We start from the raw sequence: 25,017 nt of genomic DNA on the forward strand, positions 1-25,017 counted from the left end.
ACGGCACCTTTATGTTATATAACCTTTGATATAATGTTATGAAAAGAACATTTCACCTTTGTGAGGTCTTCTCAAAACCTATAACCTCAGCCAAACTATGACAAAAACAGCAAACCAACATTGAAGAAAATTCTGCGAAACCCCTAATCAGAACTCCTCCAAAATGTAAAGATCAAAAAAAAAAAAAGAGAGTCAAGGTCATTAAAAACAAAGAAAGTCTGAGCAACTGTCATGGCCAAGAATTGCCTATGCAGACATGACAGCTGAATGTAATGTGGTCCTGCTATAGGTGGGACGTGTATTTACTACTTCCTGGAACTGTTAAAAGGACATTAACTGACACATGAAATCAAATGAAGGGTGGAGTTTAGTTAATAGTAATGAATAGATAATGAATCCTTCATTGTAACAATTGTACCATAGTAATGTAAAAAGTAAACAATGGGGAAACTGAGTGAAGGGCTACTCTTTGCTCTATCTCTCCAACTTCTCTGTCCTATCTCAAACTATTATAAAGTAGAGTTTATTTATATATATTTGTTAAAGTGAATGCTACCTGACAGTTTATGTAAAGGCTTTTATAGCCACTTGACTGAATGCAGGCAAGCACGCTGCTCCTAAAACAGGGCCTGACACATGGTAAGCGGTTGACAATCTCTACTGAATAAATTTAATGGCTATAAAATATTTATAGATCATATAAGCCATTTACTTGCAATTAAAAAGAGTTCTAAAAAATCTTTAAATTGTGAAGTTATGGGAGAAATTACTCCAAAGGAGGAAAAGCAATGTTTTCACTTACTGGAATTTTCCAAAAGATATTCAAACCAGGGATAACTGAAGGCAAGTTACAGAGGAGGTGGCATATGCAATCGGTTAGCAAGCTGCCCAGCCAAACGAAACATTGCTATAAGGGAAAACAGAGAGGGTCTGTTGAAAAGTAGGTACGTTTTCTTACGTGAACTTTAAAAATTGATACCATTTCCTCTTCTGCCTTTTGTTTTTTGGTGAGCTCTAGTTTTCTTGCTTTCTCTTTTCATATATATATGTATTTTTTTCCCTTGTGGCCTTTCTCATATTTCATCGATATTCTTATTTCTTACTCCTCTGGTTATGTCTGACTTCCCTTTCCCTTTCTCATGATTCCTGTGAATAGCTCAGCCCCCTTCTGCTCTCAGGCACCTGGCTTTGAGTCTTCACATTGCTCATTAGCATTTTCTTTAGGACACTTGCATGCATTTATAAGACACTTTGTGATTCACTCTTCCTCTGTTGTCTACATCTGAAAACAATTGCATCTCATCAGGTTTGTTAATTTACCTTTGTCGGCAGAACTTACCTTCCTATGAACAAAGTGACAATAGTGGTCTTGTCTTTGTGTAACATATATACTCAAGGCAGTCTTAGGTAGATAACTTGGCCAAATATTTTTATCCTTGTTTTTGAAATACATTATTTTAAACTTTCATCAATTTTTAGATCCTTTCCTTGCCCAAAGAATCAGAAAATTTGGTTTCTTGTTTCCTACTCGGGGGACTCTGGACAAGTCATTTAATTCAACTAGACAAATCTCCATGTGTCTAGTTGTAAAATGGAAATAATCTGTAACACCGTACATGACCAGAGAGACAGTCAGTCCCAATTATGGCTAGATGGCTCTTCCAGATATAAAATCTGGTCTAGTTTGAATCAGTGTTGGAGGAACAACTTCTATGCACACTTCACTTTGCTGAGCAATGAAGATGGAGAAGCCATCGAGAGTGATGGAGCCCAAGAGAAGGATTTGACTGGCAAGGTGTGGTTAGGAGGATTGCGGGAGGGAGATGCTCTTGGTTTTTGCTGCACTCTTAAGACCAAGCACACCAATAATGTACCAGTTCAACATGGTTATAACCCTCTGAGTCTTCCAATGAGAAACCCCCCTATCATATCTCTGTGTTGTTCAGTAATTTATATATTTGAATCAGATTTTTAAAGAAGACCAAAATTATGTATTCAGGTGGCAAGTGCAAATTCAGTTTTGGTCCTGTAATTTATAGTGCTACTAAGGTATAAGTCTAAATAAATATTCATTGTTATTTGTATAGTAAAAGATATAGCTGTCTCTTTTATTCTCTCCACTCCCCCAACCCTCTAAGCAGCTCTGAGATGGCATGGATGGTAGTTACAATCTGTGGTTATCCTTTCTTCGTTATAAGGCAACTTATATTTAGCCAGAACTTTTGTCAGTCTGTCCCATTTTTAAACAAAATGGCAATTTCTTGCAGATCTTTATTTTAGATAATAAAGCATAGATCTCATAGCTGATAAAGTAGAAAGAAAAGTAAAGAATTTTCACAGTGTCATTATTTCATTTGTCTGCACAAGATGACAGGTATTCATTTTCCTACTGCCAAGGTATATTTCTTTCCTTAAAGGAGAAATGATAATACATTGCTTTCTCTGGTTGGACTCACTCTTAAGTGTTATTTGATTCAGTCCTCATGCTAACCCTAAATAATACTACTATCCCCACTTAATTTAAGAAGGAATAAAATAAGAATTTTATACAGAAATAAGTGATTGGTGAAAAGGTGGAACCAAAAATGAATATTTAAACGACGTAGTCCACAAATCATGATGATCCCTGCATTGGAATACTACACAGTTATGAAACATAGTCCATAGAAATATATTAGTGATTAATGTATATATTGATATGGAAAGTTTCAATATATTGTTATAAAAATGATGCATCCTATATGCTCTACTTTCAAGATTTGCATTTATGTATAGATTTTTGTACTTAGAAATAAATATTTAGAAAGGTATATTGAGAAAGCAGTTAAATAGCAAATTGATTAAGAACATGAGTTTGCAGTAGATGGAATTATAATTTCTGGATTTACCATATAATTTTGAATCAATTACCTGGTCCTAAGCCTGTGTCCTACTTCCAGTGGGAATAAAAGTAGGATGCCCTCACAGGTTAATACTTTGAGGATCAAGTGAGATGATGCATGTAAACCCCTAAGTCTAGTTTTCTGCACATAGCAGTTACTCAATAAGCTTTGCAATGTTAACATATATCCCTGGGTCATTAGTTATGGATGATTTTGGTATTATTTTCCTTCTATGTATTTCTGATTTGTGAAAATGATTTTTAAACTTTCATTTTATCTTGGTTTGACTTTGAAGAGAACAACTAGAATGAGTTAACCTTGACTCTAAGTGTACACTCTTGACTCTAAGTGTCATCTTATTTCCATAATACTTGTACCATTCAGCTGCTAAGGTGACTGAGGATCCAGAGCTGATTAGGAGCTTGGCCTCTGGAGGCAGCCTGCCTGGGCCTCAGCGATGGCTCTGCCATTCTATCTGTGCAACCTTGGGCATGTTACTTAAGCCCTATAAGTCTCAGTTCGTTCATCTTTAAAATAGGAAAAATAATAACTCTATTGTATAATTATTGTGTAGATTGAATGAGATAAGGTCTACAAAGTTCATATTCAACCAATGTTTCCAGTATTGTATTATTTATCTGAATCTGTGGGTAGACCATGAGAATTGTGAGCCTTCTGAAACACTAGGTCAATTTTTGTGTATGGGATTTCACTTATGTATACTGTGTGTTCAGAGGTCGAGGGTGAAGATTCAATGATTTCTCAAAATTCTCCATACATTCAAAATAGCTTGAGAACCATTGCTCTAAATAGTGATATCCACAGAGCAATGGAGATGATTTTCTCTTCACTTTGGGATATTCAAGTGTCACAACATTAGATAGTGTTCAAAAACACAAACTCCAGTGGAAATTTAATAAAAAGTAAATAGAAAAAAAAATACAACTCATTATTGAATCTTTGCATTATCCCAGTTACTCGTAGGCTCTAGACAGATGTGTCTGTGCAAACTTGCATGTCTCCTTCCACGCCTCCTCGTTTCCTGTTTGTGATGGCCTGACTGCCCCCTCCTTCAGGGTCTTAAGGGTTGCTAGAACCCCTCCCTGGGCAAGTTTTATGTAATTTCAAATATTACATAATTCAGGGTCAAAATAGCTTACATTACAATTTTAAACTACTTCTCAAGCCTATTGAGCCTACATTTGAGTATTGTAAGGTTATTTTAGCCATTGGTAGAAAAACACAAACAAAAATCTGTGGCTTCTATAGCTCTTCGTCTATGAACTATATTCTTCCTTATGTCCCTGCTGCTAAACAGGTCTTGATTTTCCACAAGGATGTGCTTAAAAACAGAGGAAGGAGGCATCCCAAATATTTAGGTAACCTGGACATGATTAAATATATGCATTCACAAGCATTGCCATTTTCATTTTTGTTATAATAAAGTCCAAACTCCATAGCATTTATTAGAGAATCTCTCCACCTTATCCGTCATCACTGTGTCACGTGCCCCACTGCCATACCTCCTTGCAGGCCCTCAGCTCTCCGTTTCTTTCATATTCTCCATGCTCTTTCTTGCTTTTGGGTTTTATACATACTTCCTCTGCCTAGAACACTCTTTGTCCCTTCCTCCCTCCTCAATTCTAACAACTAGCAATGACCCCTGCTCATTTACAGGTCTCTGCTTAGATGCCATTTCCATGGCAATCCCCAAGCACGATTCTGTGCCTCTCCAAAGATGTCCCACAGCACATCCCATCTCTTGGGCCTCCTCAGGCTGTACTGAAATGTCCTCTTGCCTCTGGATCTGCAGCAACCTGTAAATAATGAGGGTGAGATCTGTGTCTAGGCCATAGTTGTATCTGAACCTATTATAATGCTGTGCCACATTGGACATCTAAGAAATAATTATTGAATGTGTGATTTTTAGCTATTTGTTCTCCATTGGTTCTATACTGAATAATAACATTTCTGGTGGGGAAAGAGAAAGAAGAGGAGAGAGGAAAGGAGAGGAGAAGAGGGGAGAGGGAAGGGGAGAGGAGAAGGACAGGGGTTTGGTTGCTTATATATGGAATTGTTTTGCCAACAGGATGATTCCTTTTTGAAATATTAGACATGAATTACATTAAATTGCCCTTAAATTATTTCACTGAAAGAATTAAGTATTGTTATTCATCTTTGTTTCTTATATATAGAAGCATATTTCTGTAACTAGAAATACTGGTTATTTTCAATATAATAGACTTTCAAAATGCAAATGATCAGATGAACTATGTGAATGCATTATTTTACATATATGTGTATATATACATACACATATATATATATATGCTAGACCATCTCATGTCTTTGAAGAACAGATTGATATTTTTTCTCCATTAAGAATTCTTTTGAAGAGTCTGTACTGTACATAAATGTGTACATACATATAATTTTTTACAGCTGTCTCATATTTGAAAGTGAAGCCATTTCCTTGCAAAATTAGACATCTATTCAAGACAGACAACTGTTTTTAATGATAACAGATTTTGAAGCTATTCTAAAGCACTATTAATGAATTATTGATGCATGACTTGTGAGAAACTATACAAGATTGTTGAAAACATCAAACAGTCATTTTTGAGTCTGGCCTTTCGCAGAACATAGCACCGCTTTTATTATTGATGACACACATTCATCACTGAGACTTCAAGAAGGTGTCTTTTGAGAAGATCTATGAGTCAGTGTACTCCTTTATTAGAGGTTTAAGAATGGAAGGCTCAGTAAGCCAGTTACCAGTTCTAGAACTAGGGATGGGTCTTTGGCAAGGCTGTGAAGAAGTGTGATTTGCCTGTGGTGCCCTCGCGTCCTTCCTTGGCAGACTTCCGGCATCTCTCCCAACCGCTTGGGGCCTGCAGCCCTTCCAGCCCTGCCCTGGGGCCATCGCCCCTGATCATTCTAGTGCACTGCCCCCAGGACACTCACCCTCCACAGCCCCTCCCTCAGCAGCAAGGCTGGTGCCACAGGGAGCTGCCAGCTTCCCACTCTTGACTGCTGCCATGAAAATGCACCAGCAACACAAGTAGAGGTGTCCTGGAGGGCCACACTCTCAGTGGGTCCCACGTGTTGGCATCTAGGTTCTAGCTCCCCAGATTTGTTCTCAGATGCGTGTTTTCCCTCTTCAGTCCTGTATTTCCTTTAGGTTCCTGCTTAGCCTGGGCCACCATGTTTGTGTCCTCTTTTTCTCATCTGCCAGCTCCCCTCATCTCCAACCACTCTGGGTATTTTCATTCGTCCCTCTGTGCTTGTCTTCCTGCTCCTGTCCCATGGCTTCAATCAGACATCTGGATGTTATATCTTAACCCTCAAGTTACATCTTGACTATCAGTATCTGAGCCTTGCCTTGGGACTGACAACTCCCATTTCTCTTCTAGTTTCCCTACCACTAGCATCATTAGGGTTGATTCCTTACCCTGTAATCCACACAGTTCTCATTAGGCCAGCTAAATCAATGGCCTGATCTTTCCAATACTTTCATGTGATAATGCTTCAGTGCTAACCTCCAACATATCCTTCATAGTTTTAGGAAATCAATGGTGTTTTGCCATAAAGAAGCGACCAGTGTGAGTTTTGTAGTTTTTTAATCTGTTTCTATTATGCATAGAGGGATGAGGAGCCATCGCAAGAAAGATGCTAGCTTACAGTAGAGAAAATGTAGCTCAGAGGCAGCGCAAAGACTTGTTCCCTAGTCCCTCTGCTTCAGAGCAAGGCATCAACTTATAAAAATTTGAATGTCATTCTTCCATTTTCCCACATCCCAGTGACAGCATTCAGGTGACTATTTACATATGATTGGTAATGATCAGAGTTGTAGCACCCTGCCCTCATCTGTAGCTTGTTTTGTTTTCTTATCTATAAAAATTTATAAATTGAATGTTGGTAAGTAGAAATATTTCTCTATTGAAACCCTATTTTTATTAGCCAAGCAAATACTGTTTAAGACACAGTCCTAAGAAGTGTAGCTACCTGAATCCTCTGCTCCTGATGGCTTAGAAGTAACAAATAAGAAGTGGAAATAATATTAATGAATAAGTATGTTGGAATGTAGAAGCAAACAGCTGAAACAGCCTGGCTTGAGGGGAAAAGATGCAGAAAAAAAATGAATAGAAGTTTGGGGTCATTTTATAGTAAGACCAAAAAAAATTCTATTCTGTCTCTCAAAGGACAATGAGGGCAATAAAGCATTGTAGGGCAATTCAATAACTGAGATTGCATTAGATCCACGCTCTTCTTGAGGAGACAGATGAGTTTGCAATGTATTTGACACTGTCTCCAGCCTCTCTCCTTACAAATCCTCTTACATCTTGCAATTAGAGCCCTATTTCTAAGACACAAATGTCATGCCATCAGAAATTCTCCTGATTAGAAACCATCCGTGGTTCCCCTCTTTACCTACGGCAAAGTAATCTAAACTTCTTAGCCTGATGTATGAAGCTCTTCTCAGTCAGGGTGTAATTTGTATTTCTTAGCTGGCTTCCTACCACTTCTCCACAGAGCATAGTCCGCTATCTGCTAGGTTTAAGACCTACAGAAGGCCCTGGAAATAATAATTACAAAATTACATTATTTGACTATTTGCTATGTTCCATGTATAAGATGAAGAATTTGAAAACTATCTCCCTTGTATGCTATAAAAAGCATGAGTATCTGGTAATTTTATAAATGAGAAAACTGAAGCTAAAGTTAAGGTTAACTAACACATCCAAGATTTGATAGCTAGTTAATAGCCAAGGTCAATGTTAAGGCCCAGCAGTCTGATTCTTAGTAGACGGTGGCCTCCGGCCTTTGCCTGAGACTCTCATGGGCCCCCACCTTGCTATCGTGTAAATCAGGATTTTTTAAAAAAACTTTTTTTAATAGGAGAGATTAAGATGATTTCCACATATTACTCAGCAAAATTTAAAGTTCAAAGGGGCCTCAGGTAAATGTGTAATAAACTGTATTGTCTTTTTGATGGGATAGACAGAAAACAGAGGTCCTGATCCACTTTGGGTAATTAAAGGGTCTGTGACACGTCTTGAAAGTGAAGAGGTATGAATTCCAGTGCCCTGGCCACATTCCAAACCACATAATTATACCTTCCACTTTCTACCTAAAAATTTTCCTCAGAGTTTCAGCTGAAAAATAGATTCTTCACTTCGCCTACTGGATGTTACCACTGTGGCTTGTGAAACATCGGTATGCTTCTTTAAGCAGATCTTTCCTATATGTCATTGGAGAATCAAGTTTCCTCTGAAAGTAGCCTAAAATAAAAGGTACTTGTTTTATGTATCTTTCCATACTTTGCTGGATAAAAATGGTAAGCATAGGCACCTTAATCCTAGGAAGGTGGTAGAAAGATGATAGATATATAGAATGATTGGATAGGTATACAGACATCAAAAACATATGGAGGTCAATATAATAGAAAATAATGTTGGATTTCGTGGAATTAGTATATGAGTGCTCCGTTTAGGATATAGCTCACCTCTTGTACAACTGGTGGTTCTGACCCCCTCAGGATGGTTGTCATCTTGATGAAATTAAGGAATTATTTTAACTGTAACTGATTGAAATAAAGATCCAGGGTCACTTGCAAGTGCCTTTCTGAAGTGGATTATGTATCAGCCCTCAAGTGTGATGAAAATTTGTCTCAGTTAATTATACTAGAAGTGTTTTAGCAAACAGCAATTAAAGTAGATATATCTTTATTGAACCTGATCATGTCCTTTTTATACTCTGTAAAGGTAAGTAGAAATCCTTGCTAAATATTCATAGACATGAAGTACAGAAACAGAAAATAAGAAATCAGTTTGATCATACTTTCATTTGAAATGAGCCACTAATCAAATTTATTAAAATTACATACTTTATTAAATTAGTGAACTGCAAACATTTAGTGAATAATATCTCAGCCATGCTAAGGGCTTTACCAACATTATTCTGAGACGAGGATGTGGACTTTCCTGAACTGCCAAAGGGAGAAACTGGGTCTTGGGCAGCCACTCATTTTACTGTGGAGGAGGAGGAATCAGTTCCCAACAGAATATTTTAATTCCAAAATAAACTCATTGTACAATGGAATGGCTTCAAGTTTTAAGTTTGTTTTTGGATAAAAACAATTGTTCAAAGGAGTGTTGCACTTGTGATGAGTCTGCTTCATAGATGCAGAAGATTGGTCTGTGAATAATAATTGGTTTAATGCTGTAAATCCTGGTGAATAACAACTCCTTTAATACTGTAAATCCAGCTTCCACTCCTGGTCAAGAAATCTGTAGATTTTCAGTTTTTTTAATCTAAAATTTTAAAATGTTCCAATCCATAGTTAGCAGGTTTATCCTCTCAACCAAAGCAAGACTCCTAGTCAAAACTAATAGCTTAGTCTGTTTAAAGCATATTAAATGGCTATACCAGCAATTCAGCTCCTAATCTAATCATCATTATGCAAAACCGTGCAAAATGATCTATAGGGGTTTAGGTGCAGCACTGACGATGTCCATATGTGATCTGGCTTATGTGTACACATGTCCATACACTCAAACACTGCTCTTTTTTCCAAAAAAGCAAAAGAGTAGTATTAAGTAGTTTCCATTTGTAAGCTGAAATTTTGACTTAAAAAGTCACTCTTTAGGATTTCATCATTTTGATTCATTTCTTTCAGTTCACAATTATCTTTATAGGATGCACTTTGTTAATTGTTTTCTTCTGAGGTTAAATTACAGCTTGGTGAAATGGCCATTGCTACTCACAAAATGCTGTCAAATTGTGAATTACAGAAGCCTTTGATGGAGAGAATAAAGATCAAATAACATTGTCGTGCTTTTTCCAGATGGTATTTCTTCTCAAGGTTTAGTTTCAATCAATGCTGTTATTGCTAACCCTGCATTTTTGTCATTGCAACAAAAAAGTAAAATTCTTCTATGTCTAACTTGCTAGATAACTGTTTTAGCCATTTGAATCTTTTTTTTTTAATTTATACTTTTTAGTGAAAGATTTTAATTTTATAACCACTATGCTTTCCCCAAAAGAGTCTTTGTTCTTGGGTGTAAAGATGGTGGATTGTACAAATATTTTGCAGCATTACTGAGGTAGGACCAAAACACCAGGACTTTGAAAGAGAATTAGTTCCGCTCTCCAGCACATTTTTCTTTCTGTATAGCACTCTGGTAGCATGAACCACTTTGGAAATGATCTGTGACTAACTATAAGCCCTAAGCAGAGTCAGGGCCAACCCTAGGCAATCCTGAGGAGACGTGGAGGCTCAGCTTTCATTTCTTCAGCATCTTCCTTGATTCCCCGTCAGGTTGGATCTCCAGATTATTTGGACTCCAAGCATTCTGCATTTCTCCAGCATCATACTAATCATGCTTATCATTATTTACAGTGTCTGTCTTTCTCTTTAGATTGTATGCCTCGTGAGAGCAAGAAGTACAAGTTATTCAAGCCTATCTCCCTAGGACTTTGAGCAGAGTACTGGTTTAAGTAATATGTGTGGATTAGATACATGAACAAAGACAGTGTTTGCCTTCAAGTTTAGGTCCCTATTTTCATTTCTCTTGTTCTAGTCAAAAGTAAGCCACTTGGCTACAACAGCTTCAAGGTGGGAGGGGAGAGGTGTGGAACAAACAAATCTCTACAGGGGACAATCGGGGCTGGTCATAGAGGCCTAGGTGAGTCCCCAAAAAAGAGAGCTACTCAGTCCAGCAACTCAAAGCCATGTGGCAATGCCAGATCCGATTTTTTTTAAAGAAAGGCCAGATCTTCTATTTTTATATGAAATAACCTGAATGACATTTTCTGACTTTGTAAAATATACTTTAGGCTCTCAGAATATGTCTCTGGCCCATCTTTAGCATACATGTAACAAATTTGTAATGTCTGATTTCTGTCTTCTGTTTTTCGCTAGCATGTAAATTTGTAAAGAAATGTTTCTTGGTAGTTACTGCTTCCATTGTCTAAGGATATCTAGTATCCATATTAAAATCAAGGTTCTAACCAAATTTTTTTTACTATTGCTATTTTTTAATTGAAATCTAAATCATTGATACACAATCTTATATTGGTTTCAAATATATAACACAATGGTTCAACAGTTACCCATATTAAATTCTCACCCCCACTAGTTCAGTGGGGTCAACATAAAAAGATGTTACAGAATCATTGACTATATTCTCCATGCTGTACTACCATCCCTGTGACCAACTTATATTATGATTGAGGATTTTATCCTTTATCCCCTTCTCATCCCCACCCATCCATCCCAACCACTTCCCCATGGTAACCATCTGTCACTTCTCAGTGTCTATGAGTCTACTGCTATTTTGTTCAGTTTTGTTCTGTTTTTATATTCTACAAATATGTGATATCATATGGTATTTGTCTTTCTCCACCTGGCTTATTTCACTTAGCATAGTACCTACTAGATCCATCCATGTTATTGCAAAAGGCAAGCCTTCTTTTTTATGGCTGAATAATATTCCATTGTGCATATGTGCCATTTCTTCTTTATCTATACATCTATTGATGGACACTTAGGTTGCTTCCATATCTTGACTATCGTAAATAAGGCAGCGATAAACAGGGGGATGCATGTATGTTTTCAAATCAGGTATTTTTTTTTCCTTCAGGTAAAATCTAGAACTATTTGTTCTAGTTCATTGAAAAATGCCACTGGTATTTTGTTAGGGATTGCATTGAATCTGTAAATTGCTTTGGGGCAGGATGGCCATTTTGACAATATTAATTCTTCCTATCTGTGAACATGGGATTTCCATTTATTGGTATCTTTTTAATTTATCTTATCAGTGCCTTATAGTTCTCAGAATACAGGTCTTTCACCTCCCTGGTTAGGTTTATTCCTAGGCATTCTATCCTTTTTGATGGAATTGTAAATAGAATTGTTTTCCTGATTTCATTGTGTTAGTTCATTGTTAGTATATTAAAACACAACATATTTCTGTGTATTAGTTTTGTATCCTGCAAATTTGCTGAATTCAGGTATTAGTTCTAATAGTTTTTTGGTGGAGTCTTTAAGGTTTTCTATGTATAATATCATATCATCTGCAAATAGTGATAGTTTAGCTTCTTCTTTTCCAATTGGACACCATTTATCTCTTTGTCTTGCCTGACTGCCATGACTAGGACCTCTGTATTATGCTGAATAAAAGTGGTGAGAGTGGACATCCTTGCCTTATCCCTGATGTTACAGGAAAAGCTTTCAGCTTTCACCATTTAGTATGACTTTAGCTGTGGGTTTGTCCATATGGCTTTTATTATGTTGAGGTACATACCTTCTATGCACATTTTGTTGGGAGTTTTTATCATGAGTGGATGTTGAATTTTGTCAAATGCTTTTTCAGCTTTTACTGAGATTATCAGGTGTTTTTTATCCTTCTTTTTGTTAAATGTGATGTATGATATTAATTGATCTATAGATATTATACCATCCTTGCATCCCTGGAGTAAATCCCACTTGGTCATGATGGATGATCCTTTTGATGTATTTTTTAATTCAGTTTGCTAATGTTTTGTTGAGGATTTTTGCATCTATTTCATCAGGAATATTGGTCTATAATTTTCTTTTGTTGTTGTGTGTTTGTCTGGTTTGGTATTAGAATGATTCTGGCCTCATAGAATGAGTTTGGAAATATTCCCTCTTCTACTTTTTTGAAATCTTTAAGAAGGATGGGTATTAACTCTTCTATAAATGTTTGGTAGAATTCAGCTGTGAAGCCATCTAGTACTGGAATTTTGTTTGTTGGGAGTTTTTTGATTACCAATTCAATATCATTGCTGGTAATTGGTCTGTTCAGATTTTGTTTCTTCCTGGTTCCATTCCTGGGAAGGTTGTATTGTTCTAGAAATTCATCCATTCCTTCTAGGTTGTCCACTTTATTGGCATATAATTTTTCATAGAATTCTCTAGTAATTCTTTGTATACCTGTGTCTTCAGTTGTAACTATTCCTGTTTCATTTCTGATTTTGTTTATTTGTGTCCTCTCTTTTTCTTTTTTCTTGATAAGTCTGGCCAGGGATTTGTCTATTTTGTTAATTTTCTCAAAGAACCAGCTCCTAGTTTCATTGATTTTTTTTCTATTGTTTTATTCATCTCTCTTTTATTTATTTCTGTTGATCTTTAATGTGTCCCTCCTTCAACTAAATTTGAGTTTCATTTGTCCTTTTTCTCCTAGTTTCTTTAACTGTGAGTTTAGACTGTTTATTTGGGAGTGTTCCTGTGTTTTGAGGTAGGCTTGTATTGCTATGTACTTCCCTCTTAGAACCACCTTTGCTGTGTCTCACAAATTTTGGACTGTTTAGTTTTTGTTTTCATTTGACTCCATGTATTGTTTGATTTGTTTTAATTTGTTCTTGATACATTGATTACTTAGAAGCATGTTGGTTAGCCTCCATGTGTTTGTTGGTTTTTTTGTTCTCTTAATGGAACTTATTCTAGTTTCATACCATTGTGTTCTGAGAAGTTGCTTGAGACATTTTCAATTTTGTTGAATTTAATGAGGCTAATTTGTGGCCTAGATCTATACTGGGGGATGTCCCTTGTGCACTTGAGAAGAATATGTATCCTGCTGCTTTTGGGTGGAATGTTCTGTAGATATCTGTCAAGTCCATCTGATCTAATATATTGTTCAGTGTCTCTGTTTCCTTACTTATTTTTCTGTCTGGTTGATCTGTCTATGGATGTGAATGGTGTGTCAAAATCTCCTAAAAGGAATGAATTGCAAACTATTTCCCCCTTTAATTCTGTTAGTATTTGTATTCATATTTAGGTGCTCCTATGTTGGGTGCATAGATATTAACAATTATATCCTCTTCTTGGACTGATCCCTTTATCATTATTTAATGTCCTTCTTTGTCTCTTGTTGCTTTCTTTGTTTTGAAGTCTATTTTGTCTGATATAAGTATTGCTACTCCTGCTTTTTTCTCTCTTTATTTGTATGAAATATTTTTTTCCATCCCTTCACTTTGAGCCTGCGTATGTCTTTGGGTCTTAAATGAGTCTTTTACAGGCAATATATAGATGGATTTTGTTTCTTTATCCATTCTACCACCCTATGTCTTTTGATTGGTGCTTTTTGTCCATTTACATTTAAGGTAATTATTGATGGGTATGTACTTGCTGCCATTTTTTTAATAGTTTTCTGATTGATTTTATGGCTCCTTTCTGTTCCTTTCTTCCTTTCTTATACTCTTTTCTTGTTAGTTGATAGTTTTCTTTAGTGTTCTGATTGGATTTCTCTTTTTTAATTTTTGTGTGTCTATTATAGGCTTAAGATTTTTGGTTACCATAAGATTCAAGAATAGCTTCCTAACTATATAACAGTCTATATTAAGTTGATGATTGCTCTATTTTAAACAGAATCTAAAATACTTCTTTCTCTTCTTCTTCCTCCACACTTTATGTATTAGATGCCATAATCTGTGCTTTTTGTATATCCCTTGACTGATTTTGTGTATAGTTGCTTTTATTACTTTGGTTTTGTTTTAATTTCATACTTGCTTAGTAAGTAATTAGTCTACTACCTTTACTGTGGCTTTATTTTCACTGGAGAAAACTACTTAGGCTTAGGAACATTTCCATATACAGAAGTTCCTGTAACATAACCTATAATGCTGGTTTAGTGGTTGTGTATTCCTTGAGCCTTTATTTATCTGGGAAACTTTTAATCTCTCCTTCAAATTTGTACAATAATCTTGTTGCATAGCAGATTCTTGGTTGAAGGTCCTTTTGTTTCGATATATTAAATATTTCATTCCACTCCCTTCTGGACTATAAAGTTTCTGCTGAGAAGTCTGCTGATAGCTTGATGGGGTTTTCCATATAAGTAATCTTTTTTCTCTCTCTGGATGCTTTCAATATTCTCTTCTTAACTTTAATCTTTGTCATTTTAATTATTATATGTCTTGGTGCTGTCCTCTTGGGATTCCTTTTGTTAGGGGCTCTCTCAGCTTCCATGACCCGAGTGTCTATTTCCTTCCTCAGGTTGGAGAAGTTTTCAACAATTATTTCCTCCAAGAAACTTCCTATTCGTTTGTTTCTCTCTTCTCCTCTTGTACCCCTATGATATGAATATTGTTTCATTTGGAGTTGTCACATACCTCTCTTATCATTCTTTCACTCCTAGAGATTCTTTTATCTCTGTGTTCCTCAGCTTTGCTGTGATCCTGTTCTCTAATTTCCATCTCACTGATTGTCTCCTCTTTTTGCAGCAATCTATTATTCATTCCCTCCATTGTATATTTAATTTGAGTTACTGTATTCTTCAGCTCTGAGTGGCTGTTTTTCAGCTCTTGTATCTCTTTGTTGAAGTCCTCCCTGAGATTGTCAATACTTTTCTGCAGATCAGTGAGCATATTTATGACTTTTACTTTGAAATCTTTGTCAAGAAGATTGCTGATCTCCATTGCACTCAGCACCCTCTTTCTGGTGTCTAATCTTGTGGTATGTTTGGATCATATTTCTCACCTCCTGATTTTGTCATGGTTTCTGTGTCTCTTCCTTTGTATTAGATGGGTCTGCTGTTTCCTGGTCTAGGGAGTGGCTTTAAGAAGAAGGCATCCTGTGGTGCCCAGAAGTTCAAGACTCTTTACTCTCCAATGCCTGGCTCTCCTTTGCAGAGGAGCCCCAATTGCAGTTGGTAAGCAATGGGTTGGGCAGTCTATCTCCATCTACTGCAGTTGGTAGTTGGCCTCAGCTGGCCCTTTGTCATGAGAATAGTGGCTTCTGCTGGGATCATTGTGGGTGGGGCCATGCTCCTCATGCTCTATTGTGATGGCTGGGCTACTTGGTTTATGGGATAAGTGGGGTGCTCCTACAGCCCTGGGGCATGAGCAAATGGTGCAGTAGCAGCAGGACACACAGGCATGAAAGGTGGCAAGTCGCCCCAGCACCCCCTGGGGGCTGCAAGGCACTGGGCACCTATCTTGGCTACCTGAGAGGAGGAAGGAGCACTCAGAGCTGGCGCCTGCAAGCACCTCTCTAAGTGGGCTGAGACAGGGCCTAGAAACCTCTCTCTGCATGCCAGGCATCACAGTCTTACACTAATAGGCCAAGTAGCTGGCCCACTGGCTATGTACAGGGAAGAAACTCTGGGCTGAACTGCTTGCAAGGGGGATGGAGTTTCTGAGGCTCCCAAGAGCACCTGACATATTGTGCCAAGGGCAGCCTAGGTAAATATCATCCACCTGCCCTTTCTCCTGCAGAGAGAGGTCCATCCATCCCTCACCTCTCTAGCACCCTTCTGCTGCTAGCAAATCTTTCAAACTGCCACCTCTGTGTTGGGTCTCAACAGGACTGGTAGAACTTGCCTGTCCTCCACAAGTGGCTAGAATCTCAACCTCCCAGAGTGCTCCAACTGTCCCTGGTGTCCAGCCTTGCTAATCACGAGAACCCAATGCAATGTCACTCGTGCTCCCAGAGTGGATCTCCAGGGCCAGTTGTGCAGAGTTCCCAATTGCCTATCTCTTCCCCACTCTGTTCTTCTTCTTCCTGCTTGTGGGCTGGGATGGAGGAAGGGCTTGGGTCCTGCTGGATCACAGCTCTGCCACTTTACACTTCTCTGTATACAGGTCTTCTCTTCATTACCAGGTGTAGGTCTGTTCTGCAGTCTTCAGGTCATTTTCAGGGTTGGTTTGTATTTGCTGTAATTGTTTCTTTGGTTTTGGGGGAGAGAAGGTTTCTGCCTTGCCTTCCTACTCTGCCATCTTTTTTGCCCCTCCAGTTCTAACCAAATTTTTTATGTTCCCTTCCATGTTTTGTAGATCTTTGGTTTAATTTTACCTTCTGTCTATCCTCCACCAGTGGGCTTCATCTGATGATGAAATGTTCTACAGTTCAGCTCCAATGGGGTCATATTTTGAATGTCATCCTACCTGTAGCTCAGCCTGAAATAACTACTTTCTGTCCCCTTGGCCCACAGTGAAGACAGCCAAAGGCAGGTACAACCCTGATTCAATCTAGAGGTCTTCCTTCCCAAGGTTAGTCTATTCCTTCTTATACTACAGGTCACATCATTAAGATTATGGTTAGTTTTAATCAAAGCCACATTAGATTTCCATTTCTGCCCTCATCCCTCAAATTCAAGCCTGTTCATATGACCTTTAAATGATTACTAGTCTACCTTTTGAACATTCATTCTTTTCCTTGGAGGAGAAAAAAAAATCTTTGGTTACTCCTAATCAACTTGCTCTAACTCTAACATCAGCATTTGTAAACAAAATCTTCCACCTTTCATAGATTCTTCAAAACTGGCATCATCTATTAAACCAAGGCCTCAAGTCAATCTTCTATTAAGTTTCAGAATAACACCTCTATCTCTGCCCGAGAAGCAACCATGCTCCCTGATGGGTGTCTGTTCTTCAGTCCCAACCCTGAGAGAAAAATGGTTTCTTGCAGTGAATTATGGGCTCCTGTTGACCACAGGTAAAATAGTTATGGTCAGCTTTATTCACTTACTAGTCCCTCCAAACTTTGGCTGAGGCTATGTCTCCCTTCCGCCAGACCTCTTGAAATGATTTATTTGTTCCTTTCTTCAGGGACAAGTCATATGTTACATTTTTTTGTCACTCATATCCCAGGCTTCATTCATTCCATTGTAAATCAGTTAGATTTGCTTTTGATTGCCTGAGAATTGTTTGTTTTGATTCTTTTTTATTATTATTTTGGTATCATTAATATACAATTACATGAGCAACATTTTGGTTACTAGATTCTCCCCATTATCAAGTCCCCACCACATACCCCATTACAGTCACTGTCCATCAGCATAGTAAGATGCTATAAAATCACTACTTGTCTTCTCTGTGCTATACTGCCTTCCCCTTGTCCCGCCGCCACCACATTATGTGTGCTAATCATAATGCCTCTTTTCTGTTTTGATTCTTTATTCTCTGATACACAAAGATATCTGCAATGATAATGTTAACGAAACTCATTCTAATCTACTGTTTTCCCTTTTATCTGCTTTGATTTTCCTTATCATCTATTCTAACATCCAAATGTTTTAGTGATAAACTATGATGAACTGCCTCAACCCACTTGTGGAATAGGTGCCAGAACATCTGTGCAAAGAAACCTAAAATTGGGTGAAATATTTTACATTTTAGCAAATTAGAAGGAGCACTGATCTGAAGCTCCAGTGCAGCCACTTAGAAGCAGCACAGTCTTTGGCAAATTAGTTAGTCTTTCTAGGTTTGGTTTCCTTGGGTATGATTTGAGTATGCCAGCCATATAATTTTCATGGCATTGCTCTGAGGATTAAGTGAGATAAGATTTGGGTAAGTACTTTAAACCTAAAAAGCACGATACAAATATACAATATTATTAAATAATGCAACTTCATATTCTACATTTATTACTGTCTTGAAGGACACATACAGCTATGAGTGTCTTGATACATAGATGGTATATATTTAATGCCATAAATTCCTAGTTGTACACCAACTCCTCAAAAAAACCAAGACATGGATGTTGTTGACCTATATACAACGGAAGTATTGACTAGCTTGCCCAGTCTTCTTCCTGCTGACTTGCTCCATATCCCAACCCAATTTGACTGCCCTGTTTCTCCACTCTTCAAACTTGGGGATAGCTCAGGTATGTAGATTAAAGTTAGAGCAGACGAAGATAATAGAGAATGCCAGGTAAGACCTCACATAAAGCCTCACTGCATCAGCTTCCCCTTGGAGATGGTTGGGCATACAGATTCTCTAGCCCCACTCCAGGCCTACTGAATGAGCATCTGTATGTTGATAAGAGGTGAAATGATTCATATGCAAATTAAAGTGTGAGAGGCACTAACTTAAAGCACACATGCATGCTTACACACACAGTATATAATACAATATAAAAAGCATATAATAAAGGACATCTGATATACTTCAAGATACATGTATAAACTATATAAATAATATATTTTATGAAATGAAAATAGAGCTTAAAAATTCTACAATATCAGTTTGTATAATTTTCTTTATAAAACTTATTACAAGTTACACAAACTTTTAAATGTCTGAAGAATAGCTATAATAAATATTAAAGGCAGTGAGAAGTAGTAAAATATCAAGGAGTTTGGTTTTATAAGAGCTGGTTACTAGTATGGCTTTGCTACAGCTTAAGCAAGTGAGCTCTTCTAGCTTTAATTCTTTGTTTGGAGAGAGAAAATGTAAAATTAGGTGAACTGGAAAATGTCTTCCTCTAACGCTTGTGCAGCTCATTATTCTCTGATTCCTTCAACTCACAGTGTTGCAGTTATATAATTACTGAGTTTTTCATTTTATCAACTTCTCTATTTATTGGCTTTTGTTCTTCTTCTGTAAGTGGGATTTTTCCCCAGTCAAGATTCTTTTGGTTGCAAGAAACACTCTGACGGGGTGACTGGTTAACTGTCCCAGTTTGTCAGAGATAAGGAGGTTTCCTACTAAAACTACCATGGTCCCATGCAAATTGGGATGGTTGGTCACACTACTCTGTCCAGATCATGCCAGAAAAAGGAGTTTATTGAGACAAAATACTAGCATAGAATTCAGGAAAGCTTAATAAAATCTCAAACAAACCACCACCACTCAGTTTTATGGCTCAGTCCTTTCCATGTCTCTCTTTCATGATGTCTTTCCTTTTACCATATATCAACTCCATTCCCCTCTGTCCACTGACTAGATTCCTTTGCTTAACATTTGCTTCTGTTCCTACACAACTTCAATCTATAAGAAAATGTAAACTTTGTGATTACTTCTTATCTTTGGAGCCAGAACACAGATGTTAATTCCAGGTGAGCCATAAACAGGCTGTTCTTAGATCTGAATTGCCCATGGCCAGAAGTATACAAAGAAGTGAGGTCACATATGACCAAACACTGGAATTTTGGAAAGCAGAGCCTGAAAGTTTTGACCTATCCCTTGGACAGGAGCGTGAGTAGGGAACACTTCCCAATCGGTATCAGTGTACCATTCTCCATACTACTCTTGCCCCCATCAGTTCATTTATTCTCAGACGCAAGTTCACATACAAGTGTGAAATACAGGCATAAGACTTTTCATTCTGTAGCCACATGCCCAAAAATGATCTCCCTTTTCACAGCATAGCCTATTCTTCCATAGTCGAACTTGAAGCCATTCCCAGGTATCCAGCCATCAAGTTCGAAACTTCAAGATTTGTTCTTAGAGGCTTCTCAATTGAGGAGAAACATAATATCACAATCTGTCCCAGGTTTTCCTAATTCATTCACAGGACTTATTCCTTCATCAATAGGGTGATAGCTATCAGCTGACATGTTTGTCTATTCTAATATTCTGATTTTATAAGTACAATACTTCTTTCCCAAATACTTTTAAAAAATACAACATGGCTTCCAACAGTTAAGCTTAAAACCTCACATTCCTCAAATTATCTAAATTATCTATAATTACTTTATAAAATGTATGATTCATAACATAAATCTCTATGGATGAGTAGCTAAAAAAATCATAATTGAAACTTCTGATATGGTAGCCTCTTTTTATTTGAGCTATGCAATGAAAACAGACAACGGTCTCTCTTCCTGCTAGAGAATCTCCTCTTCTGCTGTGTTTCTTTGCATATGATTACTGAGCCATTTCTGCCTCTCATCTCAGGGCTTTAATTTGTTTTAACTATTATTTGAATTAATACAGTGGAATCAAATTTTAGGAAACACTATTTCAATAGAAATTTATTTCTATTATATACACAAGACAATCCAGAAAAAGAAAAGCACTCTCTATAATTATAATTGACATATTTTATCCTTTATAATTACAAAAATCAATAACATCTGTCTTCCCAAGAAATCCCTCAGGTAAAATTTCAATTTCCATTTGAAAAGAAAATCTACTTTTATAGAATATTTTCATACATTAAGCATCCTCATATATTAGGTGTAAGTGATAATTTACTGGATTTTTACTGCTGTTCTAAAATAGCCATCAAACTTAATAAAATGTATGACTTATACTCTGGCATCCAGTAGAATGTATTTAACTAAAAGAGATGAGGTGACTCATTGATTCACAGAATATGCCCTCTTATTTTGTAATCAGCTAGGTACATTCAACCTTCAGACATGCATGTCATCAATCCCTCAAAAGATATAAATAAGTCCATTTCATTTATTTGGTGAATATAAACATTCTTCTGTAAGTTTGCAATGCAGTTTTGTAAGCTAAAGACTGCAATCGATGGTCAGTTTAGCAATTTTCCTGAGCTAGTACATGACAATCCTCAGCAGTTACATTGACTTTACCATATCCATTCTAGTCCATTAAAAGTTGGTTTGTTTTATAATCAATATGTACATGTTTCTCATATTTTTCTCTTCTTCATCCTTTCTACAGCTACCCTAGCATAAGCTTTCATCACCCTCAACTAGATGATTTCCTTCCTAAGTAATGAAAGTCTACCATGTCTTCCCTCGACAATCCACATAGCATATTTTCTGCCGTACTGATCTTAAAGCCCTGATTATAAAATGTAGCTTCTTTACCAATGGCCTCTAATTTTTTATTTTATACACACACACACACACACATATATTTATTAACATATCATTGATGTACAATCATAAAGGTTTCACATGAGCAACATTGTGGTTATTACATTCACCCATATTATCAAGTCCCCCCCACACCCTATAGCATCCATCAGCATAGTAAGATGCTATAAGTCACTAATTGTCTTCTCTGAACTATACTGCCTTCCCCGGCCACCTGCCTACATTATGTGCACTAATCATAAGGCCCTTTAATCCCCTTCTCCCTGCCTCCCCACCCACCGTTTGCAACTCCTTCCCTTCAGTAACCACTAGTCCCTTCTTGGAGTCTGTGAGTCTGCTGTTGTTTTATTTCTTCAGTTTTGCTTCATTGTTATACTCCACAAATGAGTCAAATCATTTGGTACTTGACTTTCTCCATATGGCTTATTTAACTGAGCATAATACCCTCTAGCTCCATTCGCGTAGTTGCAAATGGTAGGATTTGTTTTCTTCTTATGGCTGAATAATACTCCATTGTGTATATGTACCACATCTTCTTTATCCATTCATCTACTGATGGACACTTAGGTTGCTTCCATATCTTGCCTATTGTAAAGAGTGCTGCAATAAACATAGGGGTGCATATGTCTTTTGGAATCTGGGATCTTGTTTTCTTTGGATAAATTCCTAGGAGTGGAATTCCTGAGTCAAATGTTATTTCTATTTTTAATATTTTGAGGAACCTCCATATTGCCTTTCCACAATGGTTGAACTAATTTACATTCCCACCAACAGTGTAGGGGAGTTCCCCTTTCTTCACATCCTTGCCAGCATTTGTTGTTCCTTGTCTTTTGGATGTTGGCCATCCTAACTGCTGTGAGGTGATATCTCAATGTGGTTTTAATTTGCATTTCCCTGATAATTAGTGATGTGGAGCATCTTTTCATGTGCCTGTTGTAATGGCCTCTAATTTTATCTAAAAAAATCACCCTGAAATACTAAAATTGTGAAATCATGAACACCTTGACTGAAAGAAATCATAGAGATATTTTAGTGCATCCTCCCAAAATATATATAGTTTTTACCCAGTCCACAAATATTTATTATGTATCTACTATGCTTCTACTATTTATTTTATTTGTATACTATTATATACATTTATTATGTATCTACTATGGCAAGAACATAGGCCTTAAGATATGATGGTGAACAGAACAGATTATGATTGCTGTATTGGAAATTACATTCTGGGTGAGAAAGAAAACATTAATCAAGGAAACAGGAAAAATAATTAAGTAATGATAAGTACCTTGAAGAAAATATAATAGTGATGGTGACCGTATGTCTAATTTAGAAGTTCAGGAAAGATGCTTTAGTTTCCTAGGGTTGCCATAACAAATTACCGTATATGTAGTGGCTGAAAACAACCTAAATTTATTCTCTCAGAGTTCTGGAGGCCAGGTGTCAGCAGAGCCATACTCCCTCTGAGGGCTCTATGAGAGAATCCTTGCTTGCCTCTTCCAGCTTCTGAAGACTTAAGGCATTGCTTGACTTGTAGTTGCATAACTGCAATCTCTGCTTCAATCTGCACCTGGTCATCTCCTCTTTCCATTGTCTCTCCTCTGTGAGTCTCTAATGAAGATACTTGTCATTGAATTTAGGCCCACCTGGGTCATCTAGGGTCTTCTCATCCCAGGTTCCTTAGTTACATCTGCAAAGACCCATTTTCAAAATAACTTTGCATTCACAGCTTCCAAGGTTAGGACATAGACCACCATTCAACCCACTACAGAAGACTTCTTCAAAGAGGTAATATGTAAGTTGAAACCAATACTGCTTGGACAGTATTGACGATCACTTACATTTTAGGGAGTCAACTGTATTTTTGCACTTGTAATTAGAGGTGGCTTATAAACCACACAAGCTCACTGCTCTCTTTAAAGATTGCATGCCCTTTGGGCCTTGCTGCCCCCTGCTCAGTAAGCACCACAAAAAGAGCCTGATTTGTTCATTTTGTTTCCAAACTTAAGTTTTCACTGAAATTTCAAGGGTTCTGAAAGATTCCCAAAAAAAGAATTTTTAAAAGTTGAATTATAGCAGTAGAGTCATCACTATTTACATAGCTTCCCAAGGTAACAAACTACCCTGTAGCAAGCAGCAGCCATTCAGATATGTAAGTTCTGGAGTATTTTTTTTAAACCCCTTATAATACATTCAAGTCGTACATAGATTTATATCTATGTATATGTGCATGTGTCTATGCAAACATATATGCATACATATATAAGACATGACCTACATGTGTGTGTGTATGTGATAAATATAGGTGGGAAGAAATGAAGAAACACATCACACTTCTTTAAATAAGAATTCTGTGGTAATTATGTGAAGAGCTTATTGCAAGAGGAGAAAATGGTTGGTAAGGTTCCCTAATGACTAAAAGTATGCATATAAACAAAATTGGTGAACTCGTAGTACAAATTGCATGTTCCAGTATGTGCTCCATCATCTGATACTCAATTTGCCCAGCTTCACATCCAGAAACCAATCCCTCAGGCCAGTACCCACTGATTTAAAGTTGAGAATAAAATTAAATTTAGTGATTAAGCAGTCACAGTTACGCGATTTGGTCTGGGACCCGTCCGTTTTCTTTCTGTCTCAACAATCATGAGGCAAGGTTGTTTCTAGGATGCACAAGCTGACAATATAAACATGCCACAAAAAGCTAGGAAGTACCAGAGTAGAGAATACTTTGATATAGAAACAAATAACCCTGTGTGATATAGCTGTCCCCAGGGTCATGACTGGAGGGCGGCAATTAGAACTCCAGATCTGTTTTGTCTCTCTCCAAGGCCACATATTTGGGCTTTGAACCAAAGTTTGCCTTTGTCTGAATCTGTATCTACCACTTAGTGATGTGTGACTTTATAAAATTTATTTAATTTCTCTGAACGTCAGTTTTGTTTTATTTGTAAAATTTTAACATTTCACCTTAGAGGGAGATGGAAAAGTGATTTGAAATATGTTTGTATTGGTTTCTGAACATTTCACCTTAGAGGGAGATGGAAAAGTGATTTGAAATATGTTTGTATTGGTTTCTGTCAATTATCATCAATAGTAAAACCCACTTTTGTAAGCTCTCAGAGAATCGGAGTCCACTGACATCAGTTTTGGCAATATTGGGTAAAAATAAAAGCTGTGAGAAATGATCCAGAGAAAGGTGTGAGATCACAAGGCAGATTAAAAGCCGCTCTGCAACCCTGCAGGAAGGAAGTGGTCTGAAGAAATATATGTGGAATCTTCCCAAGAAGTGCAGACCTTGAGAAGCAAGAAGAAAAATCAAGTCCCCCACTAAGGACTCCTCATAAAAATCAAAGTGGCTAGTTAAGAGTAAATTGGGCCACTAAAGAGGCAGTACATTGAGAAGTGATGAAATAAAACCACAGCTGGAGGAGATTGTCTGCTTAGGAGTCAAAGAATATCTGTGCACAAAATTACTTAGCCTGGGTCTGCTGAGTCTGTGGATGGAAAAGAAAAGTAAACTAGAATAAAAAAAAGGTAGTATCAAAGGTCCACTTGTAAAATGGCAAAATGTGGACTTCTCTAGATGGATCGAT

This window comes from Manis pentadactyla, chromosome 17, assembly GCF_030020395.1.
Source record: "Manis pentadactyla isolate mManPen7 chromosome 17, mManPen7.hap1, whole genome shotgun sequence".
NCBI classification, from domain to species: domain Eukaryota; kingdom Metazoa; phylum Chordata; class Mammalia; order Pholidota; family Manidae; genus Manis; species Manis pentadactyla.